Here is a 9920-nt window from a genome sequence, read left to right as displayed (position 1 = left end):
TCATCTAGTTGCCACATTACCCTCTATACAAAAAAAAGCCTTTCTTTAAGCTGGGGTGGCAGAGTCACCCACATTAAGTTCTGATATGGTTCTCCTGTGAGGTGTTGTGGTGGGGTTACTGGTCCCACAACGCAGTAGCCAGTAAACCCCACCTGCTGAACTGGTGCTGACGGTTCACTGCCATCGCGCCATGGGGATTTTCTGTAGCCCACAGGTGGATGTTACAATACATCCATCCTCACATAAAAGCAGACTTATCTATGAATAGTGTCACACTCCAGGATAATATCCCCAGAAGCCACAGAAAATTCAGCCAAGTTTTACCTTGCCAGCTCCCAGAAGTCGAACTACCTCTGTCCGTGACCAGTAGACTGCCAGCTGAGGGAAATGCTGAGCGAGTTGTAGCAAACATGGAAGTTATCCTAACATGGGTGAATGACAGAGCACCCAAGTCTGCAAGCGAAGCATACTGGGAAGCTGAGAGACGCTGTCATTATACTGACAAAGGAGAGTTTGTGAGGAAGGCTAGGTACAACGCAATAAGTGATCTGGTGTCAAGCCAGCAGAGAAAGGCCTCTGAAAGATGAAGTCGCAAAAGTCTGAAATAACTGGGAGAGCTGACAGCGGTGGAAAACCAGGACACATGGTTCCATAGCCATCCCACTGCCACAGAGTACACGGGAAGCGCCAATGTAAATACCCCACTCTTCTTAACAAATGTCCCATTGCTTAGTGCCGATTGCCGATTGCCCAGTGCATGGTCTCAGCGCTTGTGTCATTTGTATCTATCCAGTGAGTGCGGAGGCTTTGGAGGTCGAACCTCAGCACGCCTAGCTTTCTTCAATCGTCTATGGAACCATGAGTCTGGCCGCTGCCGCCACCAGCACTGCCAATGTCTGAGGCAACACTGATGGGGCGCAGAGCCTGCCACCATCCTCCTGCCCTGCTGGAGGCTTCATCTGTGTAAGCCATACCCTGTCCGTCATCCACCTTCGAGGGGGTGAGCACTGCTGCTGCTTATCCTTTTCCTGTGGCGCATACTGATACTGCCGGTTCCTGTCTCCCAAACGTAGGCTGAGAGTTGCCCCCTGTGATTCAACGAGCATTTCAGGTGGACCTGGGGTGATACTCCAGAGTGCAAAGCTTCTACGTCCACAAAAGCACTTGGAGATCGACACATAGAGCTGGAGGCTGTCGTAGTCCACGGTTGATGGCGGCCTGTGACGTAACAGCCGCCACCCAACATTTCAATGGCATGGTGACACTGCAATATAAGTGCATGCTAACCTCGCTGTACTGATGAGGTGCTGCATTGCCGGCTTGACTGTGGCTTCGTGCTTTGGAAGACAATCCTATATTACTACTCAATAAATGTGTTATTGTCAATGATATTTTCATGGCACTCTTGAGTGTAGCTAGGTCCTCACCACTGACACCCGACTGGCGCTCTCTTGATAACTGTATGAGTCTGGGACTGGAGTCCTATGATGGTATGGATGACAGAAATCGCAGCGCCTTGTAGGCGTATGTGATGAACCAACGATAACCATTGTTGAGGAGGCGAAACTGTACGTAATAATGTGGAGATATAGGGTGTTCCAAATGAGAAGTATTATTTTCTTAAACTTTATGAAAATCATTACATTTACCAATAAAATCGCAACAACAAAAAGTAATTAATGTCAAGGAAAGAATTTGTGTGAATTGATTTCTCTAGGTAACATATTTAAGTGATTAACTTTGGAAGAGCGAGATAAGCTAATGCAAATTGAAATAATCGTACTTTAATAACCTGTGTAATCCCCAGAATGTTGAATGCAAGCATTAAAACATGATTGTTTTGCGTTATACAGGTGCTGGATGTTAGTTTGTATGGTGGATTTTCATGCCTGCTGCTTAAGATCAGTCAATACAGCAACGGTTAATGCCGGATGTGGACGAGGCTCGAGTTATCGCCGTGTAGTGTCCCAAACGTCCTTGATTGGAGACAGATCTGGTGACTGAGCAGCCCAAGGCAACATGTCGTCACTCTGTAGAACATGCTGAGTTACAACAGAGGTATGTGGACGAGCGTTGTTGGAAAACAACCGATCGAATGCTGTTCATGAATGGCAGCACAGCATGTCGAATCACAAGACTGACGTACAAATTTGCAGTCGAGGAGCATGGTATAACCGCTTCAGTGCTTCTGCTACCAAACGAATCCACACCCCATACAATGACTCCAGTGCATCTAGCATGCAGACAGGTTGGTTGCAGGCCCTCAGTGGGCTTCCTCGTGACCATCACATTGCCATCACTGGCACCGAGGCGGAACCAGCTTTCATCAGAAAACACAACAGACCTTCATCCTGTCCTCCAATGAGCTCTCGCTTGACACCACTGAAGTCGCAAATGGCGGTGGTTTGGGGTCAGTGGAATGCACGCTAGAGGGTGTCTAGCTCGAGGATGTCTTGAAGTTACCGGTTTGCAACAGCTGCATGCATCATTGTGGTGGCTACTGCAGGTGCAGCACGATGCACCAGAGCCATACGTCACACGGTGGTGTTTCCTATCGGTAGTGCTACGACACCGTTCGAAGCTCGGTCTACTTTCGACGGTACGTTCCCTTGACCATCACTGACAGCAGTCATGTACAGTGGCTGCATTCCTGCCACGCCGCAGAAGGAACATCCAGCTTCTCGTAGCCCTATTACACGACCTCGAACTCAGTGGGGTGCTGATTTTGGAGACTTTGTCGTCTTAAAGGCATTCTTGACTAACATCAACTCACAACGTTCAATTTAAAAGGTAAATTACGCTCACGACCTTTACAGGGTGTCTTTAAAGCAAAACTGATTTGCATATTCACACTGGTGCTACTAGCGCACTCATGCGGCTGATGCAATATTAGAATAGAAATCATCTTTCAGATTCTTTCAGACGCGGAAACACGCTTATCATTTATGTTGCATTATTCATCGTGCAGCTGGTTTTCTGACAGAATATTTTTCACAGAAATTGAACCTTTGTTTCCTAGGTTCCAGCTTCTCTCACGTTCCAACAACCAAATAGCCATAGCTCTTCCGAACTGACCAATATATAATTTGTCTACGTTGTTTGTATGGTGAAGCTTTACCATGAACTCAGAGCCAAGTGTCTTTTACTTATGAATGGTAATTTAGATACATTGTTGTTATTACGAAGCTCAGTCTGTGGTTGTGATGCTTTAACATGATTTCAAGGTTAACTGAAATTTTGGCAACGTATGGGATAGTGCACCAGGTTTTGGACTACTGTTGCCTTCCTATTGAATATCACACGGAAGTGGTATAATGTACAATTTTTTTTCATAGAAGTTATCATTCAGGTGAGAGCAAAATACATTGCTGAGAGTGATAAGTTTGACTGTGGCTCGATTTCAAAGATACACTCGAATAATGTAAGTTGCAAGTTTGAGACTTTTTGGGTGAATACATGTTCTAATGTCTGACTTAGATCCACGAAATGTATAGAAGCGCTTCTCAGTTCCAATTTTAACTGAATTTTATTATGTCTGGTGTCTTAATGTTGTAGGAATGTATTTAATTGTCTAGTGCTGCAAGTCCATGAACAGAACACATCATACTCATACCTGAGCCACTACTAAATTTGGAATCTCAGTGGATCTTCCTATAAGAAAACGTATTCGAAAATTTGAAATGACGTCATGGTCAGATTTGACTCATAATATGTTTATTTACAAAAACCCCACAACTATAACTTCTGCTGGAGCTATTATCAAGTGGAACGCTGCAAAATTCGACTTGAGGCTGGCCACAGATCAGAAAGTGCACTACAGGGTGTCGTAAAATAAATGTCGTGTGACTAGGGCCTCCTGTAGGGTAGACAGTTCGCCGGGTGCAAGTCTTTCGATTTGACGCCACTTCAGCGACTTGCGCGTCGATGTGGATGAAATGATGATGATTAGGACAACACCCAGTCCTGAGCGGAGAAAATCTCCGACCCAGTGTAGAATCTAACCCGGGCACTTAGGATTGACGTTCTGTCGCGCTGACCACTCAGTTACCTGGAGCAGGGTTTCGTAAACAAATAATTTTACAATCAAAGTCGACGACGACGTTATTTTAAAAAATTTACTTGGATGTGAAGCCCAGCTACGATAAGTTAATCAGTTTGTCGAAAAGTGTCCATCAAAATGTCAGAATTATACGATTAAGAGGAGAAAATTTATAGCAAGTAGAGAACGATATCTATAACGAATGTTCTCAGCCTGGAAATAGCTATTATATTTGTTTGATTAGCAACGGTTATAACAAGTAACTGTACAGGATTTACTTTAGATCTGTGTGTTGTAATGTAGCAAGTCTGGATTACCTCAGGAGGAGGGCGAGGTGATGTCACAATACACGCTGATTATTTGTAATTTATTTAAACTTGAGCACAGCAAATACTTATCTCTGGAAAAAATTGTTACCTCACAGATGACATGAATCAGAAGCTTTAACTGACACTTTTAGCATTTAATACTTCGTTCATTGAAGAATGATAGTTTCATATCAGAGAAAAAGTGTCTATAGCTTGATATAAGGTTCTGAATAATTCTTCTGTTAGCAAGCTTCCGGATTTGTGCTGAGACGATACTGTCGTGGTAAGCGATAGTTACAAGCGGTCTGTGATAACATAGAGACTGGGCTTTTGTGGTGGCGCAAGGGAACTACGCCGACGTCTCCGATTTGTTGATGCATCTGGCAGCGACGGTCTTCACTTGCGCTGCCTTCGTGTGGTACCAGCTTTTGCATGAAACCTCGTTCTGTGGACACCTACACAATCTATGATAAACATACACTGAGGTGATAAAAGTTATGGCATAGCGATATGCACATATATGTAGATGAAGGTACTATCGTGTACACAATGTATAAAAGGGCAGTGCGTTGAAGGAGGTGTCATTTCTAATCACATGATTCATGTGAAAAGGTTTCCGACATGATTATGGCAATTGCATGGTAATTGCAGCTAGATGCATCCAACGTTTCATTTCGGAAATCTTTGGGGAATGTAATATCCCAAGATCCACAGTGTCAAGAGTGTGCCGGGAATACCAAATTTCATACATACCTCTCACCACGAGCAACGTAGTGGCCGACGGCCTGACCGAGTGCAGCAGCGTTTGCATAGTCGTTAGTGCTAACAGACAAGCAACAATGTTAATGGGCTATAGCATCACACGACTGACGCGAGAGCCTTTGCTGTCAGCACAGCATCGTTTGCAGCGCCCCTCTTCAACTCGGGACCTTATCGGTAGGACCCTAGATGACTGTAAAACCGTGACCTGATCAGATGAGTACCGATTTGATAAGAGGTGATGGCAGGGTTCGGGTGTGGCGCAGACCCCATGAAGCCATGGACCCAACATGTCAGTAAAGTACTGTGTAAGCTGCTGGTGGCGCCATAATGGTGTGGGCTGTGTTTACAGGGAATGGAGTGCGTCCTCTTGTCCAACTGAACCGATCACTGACTGGAAATGGTTTTATACTTATATGGATATGGTGTCTGTTCTTTCGGACATATCCGAAAAAACAGACACCATATCGATATAAGTATATAAAAATGTCTGTGTGAAATCTTATGGGACTTAGCTACTAAGGTCATCAGTCCCTAAGCTTAAACGCTACTTAACCTAAATTATCCTAAGGACAAACACACACACCCATGACCGAGGGAGGACTCGAACCTCCGCCGGGTCCAGCCGCACAGTCCATGACTGCAGCGCCTAAGACCGCTCGGCTAATCCCGGGCGGAATAAGTATATAGTCCTGGCGATACCATGACCTCCTTCTTCCCTGCGGATGCACACATATTCCCCGAATTCTTACGGGGTTTGGAAGAATGTCTTCCACGAGTAACGAGTGTGTTGGGGTGGGACACTACGAATGTAGTCTGTGGCCATACAAGGTGAGAATGTGAGTCTCGCGGGAGGCGAGCGCGAGATGGTCCCTGCAGTCGCACTATCATCTGTGCCCTCGGTGGCTCAGATGGATAGAGCGTCTGCCATGTAAGCAGGAGATCCCGGGTTCGAGTCCCGGTCGGGGCACAGATTTTCACCTATATCAACGCCCGTGCACAACTGACGGTATTAATATAATTCTAATTTCGGAAATGGTTATCGTCAGCCACTTGCAGAGCCTCTGCAGCCATTCATAGACTTCGTGTTCTCAAACAACGACGTCATGTCACCGGGACACAATTGTTCACTATTGGATGGAAGAATAGTCTTGACAATTCGAGCGAATGATTTGAGCACTCAGCTCGCCTGACATGAATCACATCGATCATTACGGGAGATAATCGAGAGGTCAGTTCATGCACAAAATCCGGCACCGACAACACTTCCGCGGTTACGGACGGCTATAGTGGTAACATGGCTCAGTATTTCTACAGTGGACTTCCAACGATTTGTTAACTACACGCCACGTGCAGTTGCTGCACTAAGCCGGGCAAAATGGTGACCAACACAATATTGGGTGGTATCTCATGATTTTTGTCACTTTAATGTACGTTAATAAATTTACAGACTAATAAGTGGAAACATTTGTAAACCATATAGTGACGTCAAACGACAGGAGTTCATAAGTGTATCAGTAAACCGCCGATTCTGTACAGAATCGAACTCTCGTGTGTAAAACAGCTTCAAAGTTCTGATTACTTTACAAATGAGTTAATATGGTTCAAATGACTCTGAGCACTACGGAACTTAACATCTGAGGTCATCAGTCGCCTAGAACTTAGAACTACTCAAACCTAACTAACCTAAGGACATCACACACATCCATGCCCGAGGCAGGATTCGAACCTGCGAACGTAGCAGTCGCGCGGTTCCGGACTGAAGCGCCTAGAACCGCTACGCCACAACGGCCGGCAAATGAGTTAAGATTTTAAATGTTTGTCGTTAAGCATGTAAGGACGTAAGCAGGAAAAGTTTCGTAAGGTTTTGAAGTTACGTGAAAAATTTGTTGCAAGTCACAGAAAGTTCTCTTTCTCAAATATTGGGTGATTATAATCTGAGTATTTGTGTGTTGTGAGTTGCACTGTATCAAGGCGAAGAGGCACTTTCTAACTGTAACCCATGTCATATTTTGTTAAACATTTAACAAAATATTGTTCCTCTTAATGAATCGATTAAAAGAGCATTACAAATATTTAAGTTCAACCAATAATTATCTGCAGAATGAGATTTTCACTCTGCAGCGGAGTGTGCGCTGATATGAAACTTCCTGGCAGATTAAAACTCTGTGCCGGAGCAAGACTCGACCTCTGGACCTTTGCCTTTCACGGGCAAGTGCTCTACCAACTTCTTCTTCTTCTTCTTCTTTTTTTTTTTTTTAAATCTCATTTTGTTCGCTTTTGTTCGTTGCATCTGCTCCTGGCGGACGTCGTAAGACATCTGCTTAAGTTCGTTGATGATCGATTAACTCAGTTTTTTTTTATTACGGAGGGCACCTAACGCTCTGACCGAACAAGCTGAGCTACCGTACCGGCGAACTGAGTTACCCAAGCACGACTCACGCCCCATCCTCAAAGCATTACTTCTGCCAGTACCTCGACTCCTACCTTCCAAACTTTACAGAAGCTCTCCTGCGGACCTTGCAGAACTAGCACTCATGAAAGAAAGGATATTGCGGAGACATGGCTTAGCCACAGCCTGGGGGATGTTTCCAGAATGAGATTTTCACTCTGCAGCGGAGTGTGCGCTGATATGAAACTTCTTGGCAGATTAAAACTGTGTGCCGGACCAAGCACACAGTTTTAATCTGCCAGGAAGTTTCATTGATTATCTGTCGTGCTGAAAATCAAATTTCTGTTCCCCTCGAAGCCTACAGACAGGCAACCCGCAACTGGAGCAGTACACCACGAAGCTTTAACCGCGTTAGTCACTTCGTAATGCAGATGGGAGCAGTGTATCTGTAATCTGACCCACAGAAGAGCTAGGTAATTTATGACACCAAACATACACCCCTGGAAATGGAAAAAAGAACACATTGACACCGGTGTGTCAGACCCACCATACTTGCTCCGGACACTGCGAGAGGGCTTTACAAGCAATGATCACACGCACGGCACAGCGGACACTCCAGGAACCGCGGTGTTGGCAGTCGAATGGCGCTAGCTGCGCAGCATTTGTGCACCGCCGCCGTCAGTGTCAGCCAGTTTGCCGTGGCATACGGAGCTCCAACGCAGTCTTTAACACTGGTAGCATGCCGCGACAGCGTGGACGTGAACCGTATGAGCAGTTGACGGACTTTGAGCGAGGGCGTATAGTGGGCATGCGGGAGGCCGGGTGGACGTACCGCCGAATTGCTCAACACGTGGGGCGTGAGGTCTCCACAGCACATCGATGTTGTCGCCAGTGGTCGGCGGAAGGTGCACGTTCCCGTCGACCTGGGACCGGACCGCAGCGACGCACGGATGGACGCCAAGACCGTAGGATCCTACGCAGTGCCGTAGGGGACCGCACCGCCACTTTCCAGCAAATTAGGGACACTGTTGCTCCTGGGATATCGGCGAGGACCATTCGCAACCGTCTCCATGAAGCTGGGCTACGGTCCCGCACACCGTTAGGCCGTTTCCGCTCACGCCCCAACATCGTGCAGCCCGCCTCCAGTGGTGTCGCGACAGGCGTGAATGGAGGGACGAATGGAGACGTGTCGTCTTCAGTGATGAGAGTCACTTCTGCCTTGGTGCCAATGATGGTCGTATGCGTGTTTGGCGCCGTGCAGGTGAGCGCCACAATCAGGACTGCATACGACCGAGGCACACAGGGCCAACACCCGGCATCATGGTGTGGGGAGCGATCTCCTACACTGGCCGTACACCTCTGGTGATCGTCGAGGGGACACTGAATAGTGCACGGTACATCCAAACCGTCATCGAACCCATCTTTCTACCATTCCTAGACCGGCAAGGGAACTTGCTGTTCCAACAGGACAATGCACGTCCGCATGTATCCCGTGCCACCCTACGTGCTCTAGAAGGTGTAAGTCAACTACCCTGGCCAGCAAGATCTCCGGATCTGTTCCCCATTGAGCATGTTTGGGACTGGATGAAGCGTCGTCTCACGCGGTCTGCACGTCCAGCACGAACGCTGGTCCAACTGAGGCGCCAGGTGGAAATGGCATGGCAAGCCGTTCCACAGGACTACATCCAGCATCTCTACGATCGTCTCCATGGGAGAATAGCAGCCTACGAAAGGTGGATATACACTGTACTAGTGCCGACATTGTGCATGCTCTGTTGCCTGTGTCTATGTGCCTGTGGTTCTGTCAGTGTGATCATGTGATGTATCTGACGCCAGGAATGTGTCAATAAAGTTTCCCCTTCCTGGGACAATGAATTCACGGTGTTCTTATTTCAATTTCCAGGAGTGTATGTTTAAATTTTGTTTTTGTCTTGACGACGTAAACTATATCTCTCGCTCTTATGTAACAAAGAGCAGAAAACGACGATACTGCTGCGCTTATGATAGCGCATCATTTAGGTAAACAGCGTCGTTATTAAGAAATGATAGTTACATAAATACTCCGACTGCGAGTGTAACAAAACCCTAGCGCTGCCTCCGTCTCTGAGTTCGGTTACGACAAAACCAGCTCCGTTACGTCCCTAGTGTGAATGAACCAATTAGTGGAGTGCCAAGAGTCGACTTCCAACTCCAAGCCAACGAGGGCAACACGACTGGTAGCAGTCGCCCTTGCTATAACAATAATTACGAGCGAGTACAACGACAGCCAGACTGACGGTGCTGCGAGACTCGGCTTATCCTGAGGTCAGACGCGCCCGTGGATGAATGGGGCAGCAAAAAGCGAGGGGCTCTGTCCCAGGAATACCGGTCCAGCCCGCCTGGCTGGAGCGAAGGAGGTCGCTGGAATGCGGTGGCCACGTCA

At 46.8% G+C, this 9920-nt stretch overlaps 1 non-coding gene across 1 annotated transcript; it reads left to right on the top strand.

Annotated features, from left to right (window-relative positions):
- The first annotated feature begins 6001 nt into the window (after nucleotides 1–6001).
- Nucleotides 6002–6076, top strand: Trnat-ugu (transfer RNA threonine (anticodon UGU)). Its single transcript has one exon. It is a non-coding gene; the product is annotated as a tRNA-Thr (tRNA).
- Nucleotides 6077–9920: the final 3844 nt, after the last annotated feature.

Source organism: Schistocerca gregaria, chromosome 5, assembly GCF_023897955.1.
Source record: "Schistocerca gregaria isolate iqSchGreg1 chromosome 5, iqSchGreg1.2, whole genome shotgun sequence".
NCBI classification, from domain to species: domain Eukaryota; kingdom Metazoa; phylum Arthropoda; class Insecta; order Orthoptera; family Acrididae; genus Schistocerca; species Schistocerca gregaria.
Note: the sequence above shows the minus strand (reverse complement) of the source record. Positions and strands in the feature narration are given on the sequence as shown.